This window comes from Diceros bicornis, chromosome 6 (genome assembly GCF_020826845.1).
Source record: "Diceros bicornis minor isolate mBicDic1 chromosome 6, mDicBic1.mat.cur, whole genome shotgun sequence".
NCBI classification, from domain to species: Eukaryota; Metazoa; Chordata; class Mammalia; order Perissodactyla; family Rhinocerotidae; genus Diceros; species Diceros bicornis.
The window spans coordinates 63,102,818-63,118,553 of record NC_080745.1 but is presented as its reverse complement, the minus strand read 5'-3'; the positions used below and the strand labels follow the sequence as shown (position 1 = coordinate 63,118,553).

Sequence of the window (15,736 nt, the reverse complement as noted above, 5' to 3'; positions counted from 1 at the left end):
TATCTTTTTTTTTATTTTTTTAAATAATTTTATTTATTCATTTATTTTTTCCCCCAAAGCCCCAGTAGATAGTTGTATGTCATAGTTGCACATCCTTCTAGTTGCTGTATGTGGGACGCGGCCTCGGCATGGCCGGAGAAGCGGTGCCTCGGTGCGCGCCCGGGATCTGAACCCCGGCCGCCAGCAGTGGAGCACGCGCAATTAACCGCTAAGCCACGGGCCGGCCCTCAAGAGCGTATCTTGCTTCACTGAAACTTGATGCCTGTTAATTAGTAACTCCCCGTCCCCGCTACCCCCAGCCCCTGGGGACCACCATTCCTCTCTTTAGTTATACGAATTTGACTATTTTAGATACCGCATGTAAGTGGAATCATGCAGTATTTGTCTTGCTGTAACTGGCTTATTTCGCTCAGCATAATGTCCTCAAGCTTCATCCATGATGTAGCATTTGTCAGAATTTCCTTCCTTTTTAAGGCTGAATAGTATTCCTTTCAGTGTATGTACCGTCTTTGGCTTATCCCTCACCTGCCCAGGGACATTTAGGTTGTTTCCGCCTCTTGGCTTTTGTTAATCGTGCCTCACTGAAGAACGTGGGAGTGCTAGTATCTCTTCGAGATCCTGATTTCAATACTTTTGGATAAACCCCCAGAAGTGGGATTGCTGGACCGTATGGTAGTTCTAGGTTTAATTTTTGGAGGAACCTCCATACTGTTTTCCGTAGCAGGTGCACCCTTTTGTATTCCCACCAGCAGTGTGCAAAGGTTGCAGTTTCTCCGCATCCTCACCAACACTTGTCTTTTGTTTTTTTGATAATAGCCACCCTCACAGGTATGAAGTGACATCTCACTGTGATCGGGAGCAAGGCAAGGATGTCTGCTCTTGCCACTTTGTTCAACACAGTGCTGGAAGTCCTGGCCAGAGCAATCGGGCAAGAGAAAGAAATAAAAGGCAGCTAAATAGGAAAGGGAGAAGTAGGATTGTCCCTGTTTGCAGAAATGATCTTTTTTTTTTAAAAAAATATTTAGTGTGTGTGTGTGTGTAAAATATTTATTTATTGTGTGTGTGTGTGTGTGTGTGTGTGTGTGTGTGTGGTGTGAGGAAGATCAGCCCTGAGCTGCCAATCCTCCTCATTTTGCAAAGGAAGACCAGCCCTGGGCTAACATCCATGCCCATCTTCTTCCACTTTATATGGGACGCCGCCACAGCATGGCCTGACAAGGGGTGCGTCGGTGTGTGCCCGGGATCTGAACCTGGGCCGCCAGCAGTGGAGCGCACACACTTAACCACTATGCCTTGGGGCCGGCCCCTGCAGATATGATCTTATACATAGAAAACCCTAAAGACTCTAACAAAAATACTCTTAGAACTAATAAACAAACAAATTTAGCAAAGTTGCAGGATACAAAATCAACAAAAATCAGGTGCATTTTTGTACACTAACAGTGAACTATCTGAAAAGAAAATTAGGAAAACAATCCCGTTTACAATAGCACCAAAAAGAATAAAATACTTGGGCCAATTTTTAAACCTCTCTCAGCTTCAGTTTCTTCGTCTGTAAATGGACATGATGATGTCTATTCCAGAGAATGTCAGGAGTAAATTGGACAATGCTTTTAAAGCTCTTAACATTGAGCCTAGCAGATAATAACCACTCAAGACATGGTAGATTTTCTTTTTCCTGGTAGAACAACTAAAGAACAGATCAGAGGGATCTGCAGTTTAGGAAATCATTACTTCATTTCTGCAGACCGTTCTCTCCTAAGCAGGCATACCAAAATTTAGCATTTCCCAGAAAGAATTTCCAGGTGGTCTTGCCCCAGTCTTGAGACAGTTATCTTAATTGATTCCATATTTATATTAGAATTCAGTAGAGCGAGCTTATTTACATTAGCTCAGTGTAAACCAGTAAAACACTTCTGTTTGATGTCTCTTGGTGCCGTTTGTACTCACTAGGAGATTCCAGGTCTTGGGAAGCTGGGTTTATGAGTGGAGACCAGACTCCTTCCCTAGCTGGGATGGGTGTGGTTGAACGTGTTATTTAATATTTTATAGGGAAGAGTTTTCCACTCTTGGAGCTGCCTATAAATGGTTGACCATTTTTGCCCAGAAACTGTAGAGGCGATGGATAACTTTGATTAGATCATCCTCATCCTGCTCTCAAATCTTGAATTGTGATGAAAACTTGAAATGAAAATACTATTCTGTAGCAAGAGTAGTCTGAATTCCTTTAAAGGATGTTGCCAATTGAATTTAAATTTTGAGTGATAGTATTAGTTACAGGATCAACACGTATTCACGGAATCTTGTCTGAACCTGAAACTGTTTTATCAGTTCTATATTGTAACAGAGCCGTGGGTTTCTGTAAGTCTTTTTGAGGGCAGGACACGTGTGTGTTTTTAGTATTACATATTCCCAACACTTAGCTTCATGTAGGTGGTTAGTAATGAATGAATGCCTTTGTCATTTCTAAGACATACAGCATTACCTTGTGGTGATAAATACCATACAAATACTTTTTTTGCCCTGCAGATATTAACCTTTCTAATGTTCTGTTGGTGGTGTGGCCCCTTGTATTCTATAAAGAAGAGGAAAGAATTGTCTGATTGGCACAGATCAATACATATTTACGAGTTGAACGGAGAAGACGTGATCATCTGTTTAGAACTGTCTAGCTTTTTCTTCATCGTTATTTTAAGCCTGCTCCTAATAATTAGAAATTCTTTACATTATTTTAATCAAAGAATTTAATGAGGGCTGGCCCCGTGGCTTAGCGGTTAAGTTTGTGTGCTCCGATACTGGCGGCCCAGGTTCGGAACCCCGGGCGCGCACTGACACACCGCTTCTCCGGCCATGCTGAGGCCACGTCCCACATACAGCAACTAGAAGGATGTGCACCTGTGACATACAACTATCTACTGGGGCTTTGGGGAAAAAAAAGGAGGAGGATTAGCATGGATGTTAGCTCAGGGCTGATCTTCCTCACAAAACAAAACAAAACAAAACGAATTGAATGAGAAAAAATTGCTCTGCCTGGAAGGAATTCTCAGGTTATGTTTTGACCTGTTCATGGTAAACACCCCCTCCCCTCTATTTCTGACCTTTATAAGGTAGAATGATGCTTTAAAATTTAACTCACTTCCCCTGTTATACCTTCAGGTTACCCTTAAGTGGACAATTCTAAAGGGGAATCCATCAATATAAGCTATCCACTCTACCAATAGTAGTATAAAATAATAGAGACTCGCAAGAGAGAAAAAAACTAATGCAGGAAAGGAAATATAGCCACCTCCCCACATAATTGGCAGGAGGGAAATACAGCTCAGTACTTTTTGAATTGGAAAGAGACATAAAAAGAAAGTGCTATTATTAGATACAGAGGGGAAATTGATGACAGAGTCATGGACTTTTTAACCTCAATATTCACTGGAAAAAAAGAAACCTGCTGTGAACCAGAAAAAGCAAACACGAACAGAAGGAGGTGGAGGGAAGCAGAGCAAGTTGTGGTAGTGATAGCGCTTGTTAAAAGCTGGTGACAGTTAATACACCAGCAGTGTCCAAGTTGTGGGGCCCAAGCCTGCTCCTGGAACTTAGGAACAGCAGGAAGCTTAGGAACAAACTGCAGGATGCTTACATCCCATTTTGGAAATGTTTTTGGAGGATAAGGAAGGTGCCTGAAGATGGGGAAAGGGTCCTGTATCCTGCTGATTTACATACACCTTAGAGTATGGAATATTGGTGACTAAACACATGACTTCCTGAAGCCTTTTTTGTTATATTATTCTTTCTTTAATAAGACAGCAGTGTGGCCCTTCAAGAAAAGTGATAGATGGAAACTTTATTGATCTTGGGAAGACTGGTCTGTTCTTACATGCACAAGTGGGAAAACATGGTTTAAATATCTGAATCCAGTTTTGTATTTGTGCTGTCAAATTCTTTCTTTTTTTTTTTTTTTTTGTGAGGAAGATCAGCCCTGAGCTAACATCCATGCTAATCCTCCTCTTTTTGCTGAGGAAGACCGGCTCTGAGCAAACATCTATTGCCAATCCTCCTCCTTTTGTTTCCCCAAAGCCCCAGTAGATAGTTGTATGCCATAGTTGCACATCCTTCTAGTTGCTGTATGTGGGAGGCGGCCTCAGCATGGCTGGAGAAGTGGTGCGTCCGTGTGCGCCTGGGATCCGAACCCAGGCCGCCACTAGCAGAGCGTGCGCACTTAACCGATAAGCCACGGGCCGGCCCCTGTCAAATTCTTTCTGAAGAGTGATGAGTAGATGCTTCAAAGGTCTTTCTTGAATCTGAATTTTTTTTTTTTTTTTTTTTTTTTTTTTTTTTTGTGAGGAGATCAGCCCTGAGCTAACATCTGCCAATCCTCCTCTTTTTTTGCTGAGGAAGACGGCCCTGGGCTAACATCGGTGCCTATCTTCCTCCACTTTATATGGGACGCCGCCACAGCATGGCTTACCAAGCAGTACTTCGGTGCGCGCCCGGGATCCGAACCAGCGAACCCCGGGCCGCCGCAGCGGAGCGCGCGCACTTAACCGCTTGCGCCACCGGGCCAGCCCCTGAATTTTTTTATTTTACATTTCTACCAATTATCTGGCTTAGAGAGTTTGATCATTGTATTTGTAGATAAGTCCAGTCTTGGTGGAAGGAGGGGGGAAGAAGAAAATAGAATTTTAACATTAATCTGCATAAACTGGTAAGTGGCCTACCTTTCTTTGCCTCTAACCTTTGGTTGTAAAGGAAGTTGCTGGTTGGTATGTGGAAGGTCCTCAGAGACTGGCAGTTTTTCTTTGTTGTTATTGCAAGTCCAGAAATTTTTTTATCCATTAGGTGGGTTTGGGGAAACGGACTCCATTCAGGCTCACAAGAAGCCAACTGATAAATGCAAGTTTGGTAATTTGCATACATACCAGGTATGTAGGTCAGGTTGCCCCATTTTATCCTTGGGAGAGACACGTTACGGTTTAGATTATTGCTTTGTTTGTTTGTTTGTTTCTTTTTTGCAGGGGAAGAGTCACCCTAAGCTAACATCTGTTTCCAGTCTTCCTCCTTCATAGTTGTGTATAGTTGTAAATTCTTCTAGTTCTTCTATATGAGCTGCTGCCACGGCATGGCTATAGATGAGTGGTGTGGTTACACACTTGGGAACTGAACTCAGGCCACTGAAGCGGAGTGTGCTGAACTTTAACCACTTTAATCAGGGCTGGCTCGGTCTTTTTTTTTTTAATCAGCGCTTATCAGCACTTTCTTCCTCAAGATACCCTCTGGTTACCTTGAGTGAACCCTCTTAACTACACGTTTATTAACCATCTTTTAGGATGAGTTGTTTCTAGAAATGCCAGAGCCTATCTGTTTTGTGCTAATGTTTTGCTAGTTTTACCTGATCTATCAGGGTTCACTAGGACACAGAAACTATAAAGTAATTTGAACAAAGAATGTTTAATATAAAGAGTTATAAACTATAAAGGAGTTGGAAGTAACAAGGGATGGGCCAGTAAGAAGTAAAGAGATCTTTAAAGAATATACAAATAGCGGATACTAGAATCAGCTATACAGTGTATATGTATATCAAATAATCACGTACACTTAAAATATCTGATAATTTTATTTGCCAATTATGCCTTGATAAAGCTGGAAAAAAAAAAAAAAAGAATCCACTATAATCCGTAGGGGTGAGATAGAATGTGTAAGGAAGAGAGGTCCCCTAGGGCAGAGATCCAGACCTTGGTGGAGAAGGCATGGCTATGGCTCACTGGATGGCAGAGAAATGGCTGTGGTGGAACCTGTTGGAAATTCACCTTATGGAACCTACTAGAAATCCACCCTTTAGGGTACTGGAGAAGGCTGTTCCTAGGGAGGTGTCTTGGGGCAAAGCTACTGGTTTGTGGGTGCCGCTGATTGCCGTATACTGCAGGAGTCTATCATTGGAGAAGCTGCCCTTGCTGCTGGCAAGCCGTGCTGTGGCGGCATCCCATATAAAGTGGAGGAAGATGGGCACGGATGTTAGCCCAGGGCCAGTCTTCCTCAGAAAAAAAAGGGGAGGATGGGCAGATGTTAGCACAGGGTTGATCTTCCTCACCAAAAAAAAAAAAAAATGCTGTGCTGGCTGGAAAAGGAAACATATTTAAAGGCTCTGGCTCCATTTTTGCAGTGTAGGCAAGGATGGGTGAGAGGCAGTAAATTGATAACTGGCACATGCAGAGAATCATCTTATCTCCAAGTGCTGTGCTTCCCTTGCTAAATCTATGCAGCACTTCTTTTTTTTTAAAAAAATTTTATTTATTTATTTTTTCCCCCAAAGCCCCAGTAGATAGTTGTATGTCATAGCTGCACATCCTTCTAGTTACTGTATGTGGGCCTTGGCCTCAGCATGGCCGGAGAAGCAGTGCGTCTGTGCGCACCCAGGATCCAAACCTGAGGCGTCAGCAGCGGAGCTCTCGCACTTAACCGCTAAGCCGCGGGGCCGGACCCTATGCAGCACTTCCTAAATCTATTCTGTAGAAAAGTATGAGGGGCCCGCCCCGTGGTTTAGCGGTTGAGTGCTGGCGCTCTGATACTGGCGGCCCAGGCCCGGGAACCCGGGCGCGCACCGACGCACCGCTTCTCAGGCCATGCTGAGGCCGCATCCCACAGACAGCAACTAGAAGGACGTGCAACTATGACACACAACTATCTACCGGGGCTTTGGGGAAAAAAAGGAGGAGGATTGGCAATAGATGTTAGCTCAGAGCCGGTCTTCCTCAGCAAAAAGAGGAGGATTAGCATGGATGTTAGCTCAGGGCTGATCTTCCTCACACACACAAAAAAAATAAAAAAAAAAAGGAAAAGTATGAGGTGGTGTGTGGGATCTGAATGAATGAAGAGGGATAGAAACAAATCAGAGAGTACAAGAAGGTGATTGGTGGTTAAATTTGCACTGACACACTTATTTGTGTGTAAGCTTGTAAAAGTCTGTATGCATTCCAAATGGAATGACAGTTTCCTGGAATGAAGACCCTGAGGCAATTATAAGTGTTATATAAAATATAGTATAAGTATTAGTACTATATAATAAGTATAAATAAGTATAAGTATTATATAAAAATATATTTAACTTAATAACTATTGTTTATCTGTATTTTATTTTTTTGAGGCTTGCTGATGTTTAAGGTATATAGTATTACCTTATTGATCTTTGCAGTTTCAAACTTGCCAAGATCCCAGAGGGTATGTTGTTGATTGATACTTTTCCCTCAATTCAAGCAGTATGTGTCTTTGAGCAAGCTGCTTTCACATTTCTCTATCTTTTTACATGGGGCTACTGGTATGTAGTTATATGAGCTTTTAGAAAATTGTGTTTGTAATGATCTTGAAATATATATATTTTAAAAAGAGTAATTACATTTCTGCCAAGGTTTAATATACAGTAATTTTTTTTTGGTCTTGTTTTAGGCCTGGGTATTGCAAATGAATCTTTTGAAAAAGGGTAGTTTTTTTTTTTTTGTGAGGAAGATCAGCCCTAAGCTAACATCCATGCTAATCCTCCTCTTTTTGCTGAGGAAGACTGGCTCTGAGCTAACATCTATTGCCAATCCTCCTCCTTTTTTTTTTCCCCCAAAGCCCCAGTAGATAGTTGTATGTCATAGTTGTATGTCATAGTTGCACATCCTTCTAGTTGCTGTATGTGGGACGCGGCCTCAGCATGGCCAGAGAAGCAGTGCATCGGTGCACGCCTGGGATCCCAACCCGGCCACCAGTAGCGGTACGCGTGCACTTAACCGCTGAGCCATGGGGCCGGCCCCATAAAAAAGGTGGTTTTTAGTTATACTTATCAGTTAGAGTAATACCCTCTTATCCTGAATTTAGATTCAGTAGCAGCATCGGTTGTTTGGTATAACACAGCATTAAGTTTGGAAGTTTTATTTTTTTTAAGGAACCTTTGAATAATGTGGCACAATGAAAACAGCTGAAATGAGTTGAGCTGAAGCAGCAAAGGTGAATCCTGTGTGTTGTCATTAGTGCATTTGGCTGAACAGAAGTTCACATTTGTAAGAAAAACCAAGACTGGCTTATGAAAAACGAAGAAGCATGGGAAAATGGTATCGAACGGAGAAGCATGAGAGAGAAGACAAAAATTAAAAGAAGGAAAATATGGAGAAGAGAGGGTGACTTTCTAGTAGAGGCTGCCCGCCACAGCCACAGGGGTAGGCTTTGGAGGCGGTGGTGATAATGAGCCCAGCAAGAAGTGATCTCAGAGAACAGAGACTTCCCAAGAAGAAAGTAGGGAGGCAGAATACTCAAGATGACCGCTCTGTCCTCTGAAGGTGAAAGTAGGGAAAGGAGGGCTCAGATTCATGCTAGATGCAGACAGTTTTACACATTTATATTTGTTAGGATTCTTTCAGTTATATGTGGCAGAAACTTAAACTTGCTTAAGCAAAAAGACATGTTATTGATTGCCTTGAGAAACTGGAAGGTCCAGGGATAGATCAAACACAGCTTAATCTGTATTGAAAATCTCAAATCTCATACAGCGTCACTAGGCATCTGCCCTTCCCTCTCTTAGATCTGATTTCCTCTGTATTTGCTTTGTAAGAAGGCAGCTTCTTCACAAAAGGTGGTAGTGATGGACTACCAGCAGCTTCAGTCCTACATTCCACACATTTAGCCATTTTAGCATCTAGCAAGAATCTTGGATTGAGTCTTTTTGTCCTGGTTTGACTTGTGGGCCTTTGCCTGAAGCAATGGGGATAGAATGTTGCGATTAGTTAATCCTGGGTCATGTTCTCACACTCGGTGCCCAGGGAGTAGGGTTAACCCACCAAACCACATAGATTAAAAGATGGGGAGAGGTTATTGTCCAAAGAAAAATAGGGGTGCTATTACCAAAGGAAGGGGGAAAATTGATGTTAGGTAGCACAAACAACAGGTGTCCACTGTACTATCTCTGTAACTCCCCTGTACACCCTCCTTTTTTTAAAGTTATGTTTTGAAAATGGCTTGCCACTAATGGGTAGAGAAAGCATTTTATGATTCTTAAAAAACCAACCAAACAAAAAAAGCCCCTTATTTATTTATTTATTTTTTTGTGAGGAGGACTAGCCCTGAGCTAACATCCGATGCCAATCCTCCCCCTTTTTCTTGAGGAAGAGTGGCTCTGAGTTAACATCCGTGCCCATCTACTTTATATGGGACGCCACCACAGCATGGCTTAACAAGTGGTGTGTCGGTGCCCGGGGTCTGAACCTGCGAACCCTGGGCCGCTGAAGTGGAGCTCGTGCACTTAACCCCTTGTGCCACCGGGGTGGCCCAAAAAAGCCCCTTATTTAAGAACTACTTATCTTTTTCTTTTCCCGCTGTCCAAATCCTGCTCATCTTTAAGACCTACCTCGAATCTCAACTCTTGTATAAGGGTGAAAGTTTCTTTTCTACTTCTGACTTCTTAGAGCTTTTATTGTCTGCCCATTTGCATTTGGTGGTTAATGATTTTGTATCATCTTTTATTATGGTCTTTAGCTACTACTTAAAAATCTTGTAGGAAAACCATGTTCTTTTCTGTAATTAAGTATAAAACTATAGGGATGCAGTGGGGAAGAAAAGAATAATTTTGTCAGATACTCACAGGTTTTGTGATCTGCCTTATAAATAATTATTCAAATATAGAGTGGGTTAGAGACAGTACATTTTATAATGGGAAATGTGTTAGTATCAAATTCATGCTTTAGCACTGTGTGAAGCCATAGCTTTTAAGATAATCAGATGAAAACATAATAAATAACAGTATTAGTTACCAAATTAAATACAGGTGATTGTCAAGCTGAGCTATTAGCTGAAAGCTAGACACCAATTTTTTGTTATTGCAAGAATGAAACAGTTACAACCACAGAAAAATTCAGTTTCCTGCCAGCTGTTTAGTTATGCTGTAGTATTAACTCTTGAGCTTTTGAAAAATTAATACATAATTAAAATATTGTTTATATTCATAAGTATGAAAATGAGATGCTTCCTTTAAAGGCATATAGATCAGTTTCAAATAAATTTAATTAACTTTGGGCTTTGTTTCTTATGCTTACTGACTAGAGTGTATTACATAGCATAAAACTGATTTCTTGGGACTCAGTAAGATTACAAAAATACGATAATGATCTGAGCCAATCTATAACAGATAAACTTTCCCCCAATTTAATAGAAAATGTTGTCCCGCATACCCTATAAAGCTACATCCACCTCAAAAATGTTCCTCATTATATGACCCCAATTTTTTTTTCTTTTTGTTTTTCACCATAGGAAATTAAAATGATTTGATTGACCTTTGTCCAAGTTTCTGAAATGTGTTATAATAAAGAAATAAAACATTGTTTGACATACTTTAAAATAATGTCATCTGATTAGAGATAAAGGTGTCTCAGGGGCTGGCCCGGTGGCACAGTGGTTAAGTGCACGTGCTCTGCTTTGGTGGCCTGGGGTTCGCAGGTTCGGACCCTGGGCGCACACTGATGCACCACTTGTCAAGCCATGCTGTGGCAGCGTCCCATGTAAAGTAGAGGAAGATGGACATGGATGTTAGCCCAGGGCCAATCTTCCTCAGCAAAAAAGAGGAGGATTGGCGTCAGATGTTAGCTCAGGGCTGATCTTCCTCACACACACACAAAAATAAGGTGTCTCAGCTGGGTTCTATCAGTATCAATAAAAAGAGAAATTCATGAATGAAATGTGGAAATCACATGGTTCTTAATGTTAAATTTGTAATTGCATGCTCCTATAATGACAGCCACTTTTGCTATAAGTGTTTTAGTTATACTGTTGGGGAGGGGGGAACCTCCCGAATTTAGAAACTCTAACTAAAGAATGACATTGGGATTGTATAATGAAAAAGTTCTTCACTTGTTTTATTTTCATGCTGAACAGAATTACAAAAATAAAATGAAGTAAGTAATAACAATCGAAAATAAAGAAAAACTCAGCAAATAACAGGAAACTAAGAATTAGGGGAAGATCAGAAACCAAGAAAGTGTACAGCACTATTATTGAGTACCATTTTACTTGGCATTATCATCACATACTTTCTGCTATCCCAGAAAGTCCTTTATACTTGAATTAGAGATCACTGCGTGCACTACAAGCAGCCCTTTGAAGTATGGCTAGCTTTTGTATTCTTAAGTCTATTTATCAGTTTTCTGAATTTTGGAATCCCTACAATCTCTCCATTGGTTGCAATGATAGTTTCTTCGCTCAAGTAACGAGGTCTACTTTATTTTTTTTCTTTTGTTAAGGTCTTTTTGTGGCAGCTGTCCTTGTTACCAAGCTCTTGCAATCAATTAGATCTGCTCTTCATCAGCTTCAGTTGTTGGGATGACCCTAAGCAAGAAATCGGTCATTTTTCAATCTGTGTTTGTCATCAAATAAACGTGGCTCTTAACTAAGTCCACCAGTGTGAGACATACACTTACATCATTGTGTTAATAGTTTTCATTGAAAATTTGAATACAGGGTATATGCATTAAGATTGTATAGAGGTGAGGCCAGCCCTGTGGCTTAGCGGTTAAGTGCACGTGCTCTGCTACTGGCGGCCCGGGGCCGGATCCCCGATCTGGGCACCGACGCACCGCTTGTCTGGCCATGCTGAGGCCGCGTCCCACGTACAGTAACTAAGAAAGATGTGCAACTACAACGTACAACTATCTATTGGGGCTTTGGGGAGAAAAAGGGGAAAAAAAAAGGAGGAGGATTGGCAATAGATGTTAGCTCAGGGCTGGTCTTCTTCAGCAAAAAAAGGAGGATTGGCATGGATGTTAGCTCAGGGCTGATCTTCCTCACACACACAAAAGAAAGATTGTATAGAGGAAAAAACCTAAATTTTATTAAAGCATAAAGACTTTAACTGACACAATAGATTGTTTTTAGGTGTTGAGAAATAAAAATGTTGAAAAGAAATTGGAATATTTAAATTTTTAAAAACTTCATTTCAAAAATATTATATACTTCATGCATAAACTCTCATATATTACAATGTCATTTTTTCGTCATCACATCATCTCAACAGTTGGTGTCATTCAGACTGCGAGTGGAAAGTATATTGTGTTTTCCCAAAGTGGAGGTTGCTTGAGATTTACTACTGTGAAAAAAGTCACATAATTGCTTCCAATTTCAAAGGAGTTTTAGCAAAGGCCCAAAGATCTCTTTAAAATAGTGACGCTTGAAAGGCTGACATGTAAATGCAAATACAATAAACCAAAAAGTGTTTGCAACCTAATTTTCAAAGTCATCTCATTGGGCCTCCTACGTGCCCATGTGCTCATTTCACCTGGAATTGGCTATTTGTACTTTTGAAAATAGAGGTAGTAGAAGAATAAATAAATAAAATCTTGTAGTACTTAGTGAATTTTAAACTTCTGGAGGCCAAAGACTTGCCTTAGTTTCTTGTCCCTATATCTTAGAATTTTTTGAATTACAAAGCACTCAGTAGATCATGGTTAGTTTGATTTTATTTATTTATTTATTTATTTTAATAAAGCTGTTTTCTTTTTTCTTTTTTTTATAATTTTATTTATTTATTTATTTTTCCCCCAAAGCCCCAGTAGGTAGTTGTATGTTATAGTTGCACATCCTTCTAGTTGCTGTATGTGGGACGCGGCCTCAGCATGGCCGGAGAAGCAGTGTGTCGGTGCGCACCGGGGATCCAAACCCAGGCCGCCAGCAGCGGAGCACGCGCACTTAACCGCTAAGCCACGGGCCGGCCTGGTTAGTTTGATTTTAAATGACACGTCAGTGCCTGTGATTTCTTGTTTGGCTACCATATGTCTTAGAAAAGCAATTCACCTTCTTATGCTAGTTGATGACATGATTAGGTTTGTAGAATATTGACTAAGGTATAGAAGTTCTTTTCTTAAGAATTTTCAATATGTGAACTTATGTAGATATGAACAAGTCATGTGCCCGAGCAAAAGCATTCACTGTCTCTTGGATAGTATCACTCTGGACTTTGGAACAAATGGATTTAGAAGTAGTCTTTTGGAACCTAATCTGATCATACTTGGAAATACTTTGTGTTTTAATTGCCTGAGGCTCATGGCATTTAAAGTCGGTAGGAAAAGAGAGTCTCCTGAAACTTTGACTATACTTTTTCGAGGGGTAAACAGCTTTTAGATAATGATAAGAGAGACACTGGAGCCAGCCCTGATGGCCTAGTGGTTAATGTTTGGTATGCTTCGCTTCAGCAGCCTGGGCCCAGTTCCCAGGCACGGAACCACAGCACTCATCTGTCAGTAGCCATGCTGTGGTGGTGGCTCACACAGAAGAACTAGAAGGATCTACAACTAGAATATACAACTATGTACTGGGGGTTTGGGGAGGGAAGAAAAAAGAGAGAGACACTGTTGTGTCAGCGAAGCATCCTATAGAACTTTCTCCAAATAAATATGGAATTTTGATGTTACTTCTCTAATACAAGTAAACTTTCTTCCCATTGTACACCAGCCTGGGAGAGAAAAACTAAGAGACGTGGCAGCAACAGAATTAATACCAATTCTTGTGACACCCAAAAGGATGAAAATTGACAAGTAAATATATGTCAATAAATTTGCATTATTGATACTTTGAGGAAGTATAATTAGCCTTTTTTTTTTTTTTGTGAGGAAGACCAGCCCTGAGCTAACATCTGATGCCAATCCTCTTTTTTTTGCTGAGGAAGACTGGCCCTGGGGTAACATCTGTGCCCATATTCCTCTACTTTCTATGGGACGCTGCCACAGCATGGCTTAACAAGTGGTTCGTCGGTGCGCGCCCAGGATCCAAACTGGCGAACCCCTCGGGCCACTGCAGCAGAGCGGGCACATTTAACCGCTTGCGCGACTGGGCCGGCCCCTATAATTAGCCTTCTTGACTGAGAACATTACATTGTCATTCAATGGGGGGAAATCTTAGGTCAGGTTTCCAAAAATGTTTTGGTTAAGAAAGAAGGTAAGCGAGGCTGGCCCCGTGGCTTAGCGGTCGGGTGCGTGCGCTCCGCTACTGGTGGCCTGGTTCAGATCCCGGGAGCGTACCGCTTGTCCGGCCATGCTGAGGCGGCGTCCCACATAGAGCAACTAGAGGGATGTGCAGCTATGACATACAACTATCTGCTAGGGTTTTGGGGAGAAAAAGGGGAAAAAAAGGGAGGAGGATTAGCAGTAGATGTTAGCTCAGGGCCAGTCTCCTTCAGCAAAAAGAAAAAGAGGAGGATTGGCATGGATATTAACTCAGGGCTGATCTTCCTCACAAAAAAAAAAAAAGAAAGAAAGAAGGTAAGCAATCGGGAATTCTTTCATCTCTGAAGAGTTTGTCAATTTAATTCAGATCACGTTGCTGTAGTAGTTTGAAATTAGTTCAAGTTGAGATCAAATATAGGGGCCAAATATATTTTTGCAGGCTATTGGAGTCTAAATTAGAGATAAGAGGTCCATATTACAAAACCTTGGACAGCTACTCTTAAGGGCAGACCTTAGGATGTAAATGTTTTTACTTTTTTCCCTAAGAAATTAGATATTATTCCCTGAAATCTTGTGGTACTACGTATCAGCTTTGAACTGTTTCTGTTATTAAAAATACAAACCTGCTAGCTTGGGCACCTGAGGCTAGTTTTGTCCTTTCTCTTTACGTATAACTTTCATGATACCAGTTTAAATTTGATATGTAGAAAAAGGGAAGAATAATAGCCTCTTGTTTAATACTTGTATGTATTTCTAACAGTTCTCCATAAACTGACACATTTAAAGCCATGTTTGAGAGCCAGAGGGTTGAAAAAGTAGTAAGAGAGAGCATACTTCTCTCACAGTGGTAAGTCAGGTTTAGACAACTCTATATATAGCTCATATTTTGATAGATGTTGCCAAGATTGTGGTTCTTGGAGAACAAATCAAGTTAAGCAATTCCCTGGGGAGGAAACGTTTAGTTTTGTGGGTATGCAGTTTTGATAGTAGTCAGCCAAAAGATACATCTGCAGGATACTGGGTTTTTTCCCCCACTGCCTTGAATTTTGCAGATTCATGGGTTCAACATTCTTCAAAATCACTTGCATTTCATTTTTCTGTAATTAGTTTTTCAGCTGTGGATTCTGTTTCTAGTCCTTTCACTCAGCATATCACCTTACATGTAGAGTTCCATCTAGTGGTAGAAAAAATCATTTCAGACTATAAGTAGATTATAAAAATTATCCTTTTTGAGAGGTAGGTCTTGCCTCTATATCACTCTTGGGGATAGTTGCCTAATATATGCATTTAAATACTGGAGCCCTTGCTATCTCTGTGTGCTTAAATACCTCACTGCTAATTCTCCTTGTTTTGGCCATCTATGCAAAAATTTTTGTATACTTTGATTTTCATATTTACATCAAGTTGTAGCAAGATTTAGGTCAAAAGTACGTGGTGTCTTAAAAAAATTTTGTCGTGAAAGATGTTGATTATACATACAAGTATGTAGAATAATATAGTCAATACTCACTCTTCCTATCACCCAGCTTCAACAAATCCTAACATTTGACACATTTACTTCAAACGAATCCCTCCCTTTTCCCCACAGCTCAGTGATTTATCCCAAGAACATTACTAGCACCCTAGAAGCTTCCTTTATGCCCTCTTGCCTTGCCTTAATCACTAACCCCCAAAGGTAACCATTATCCTGAATTTTATGGTAAATACATCTTTGCTTCTCTTTATAATTTTGCCACTTAAGCAAGTATCTCTAAACCCTGTAGCTTTTTCTGTTTTTAAATTTGATATAA

The 15,736-nt window shown here is 40.7% G+C and overlaps 1 protein-coding gene across 4 annotated transcripts in view; it reads left to right on the top strand.

The window, feature by feature from the left end:
* Positions 1-15,736, top strand: part of ARHGAP19 (Rho GTPase activating protein 19) — a 66,543-nt gene that overhangs the window by 629 nt on the left and 50,178 nt on the right. The window lies entirely within an intron of this gene.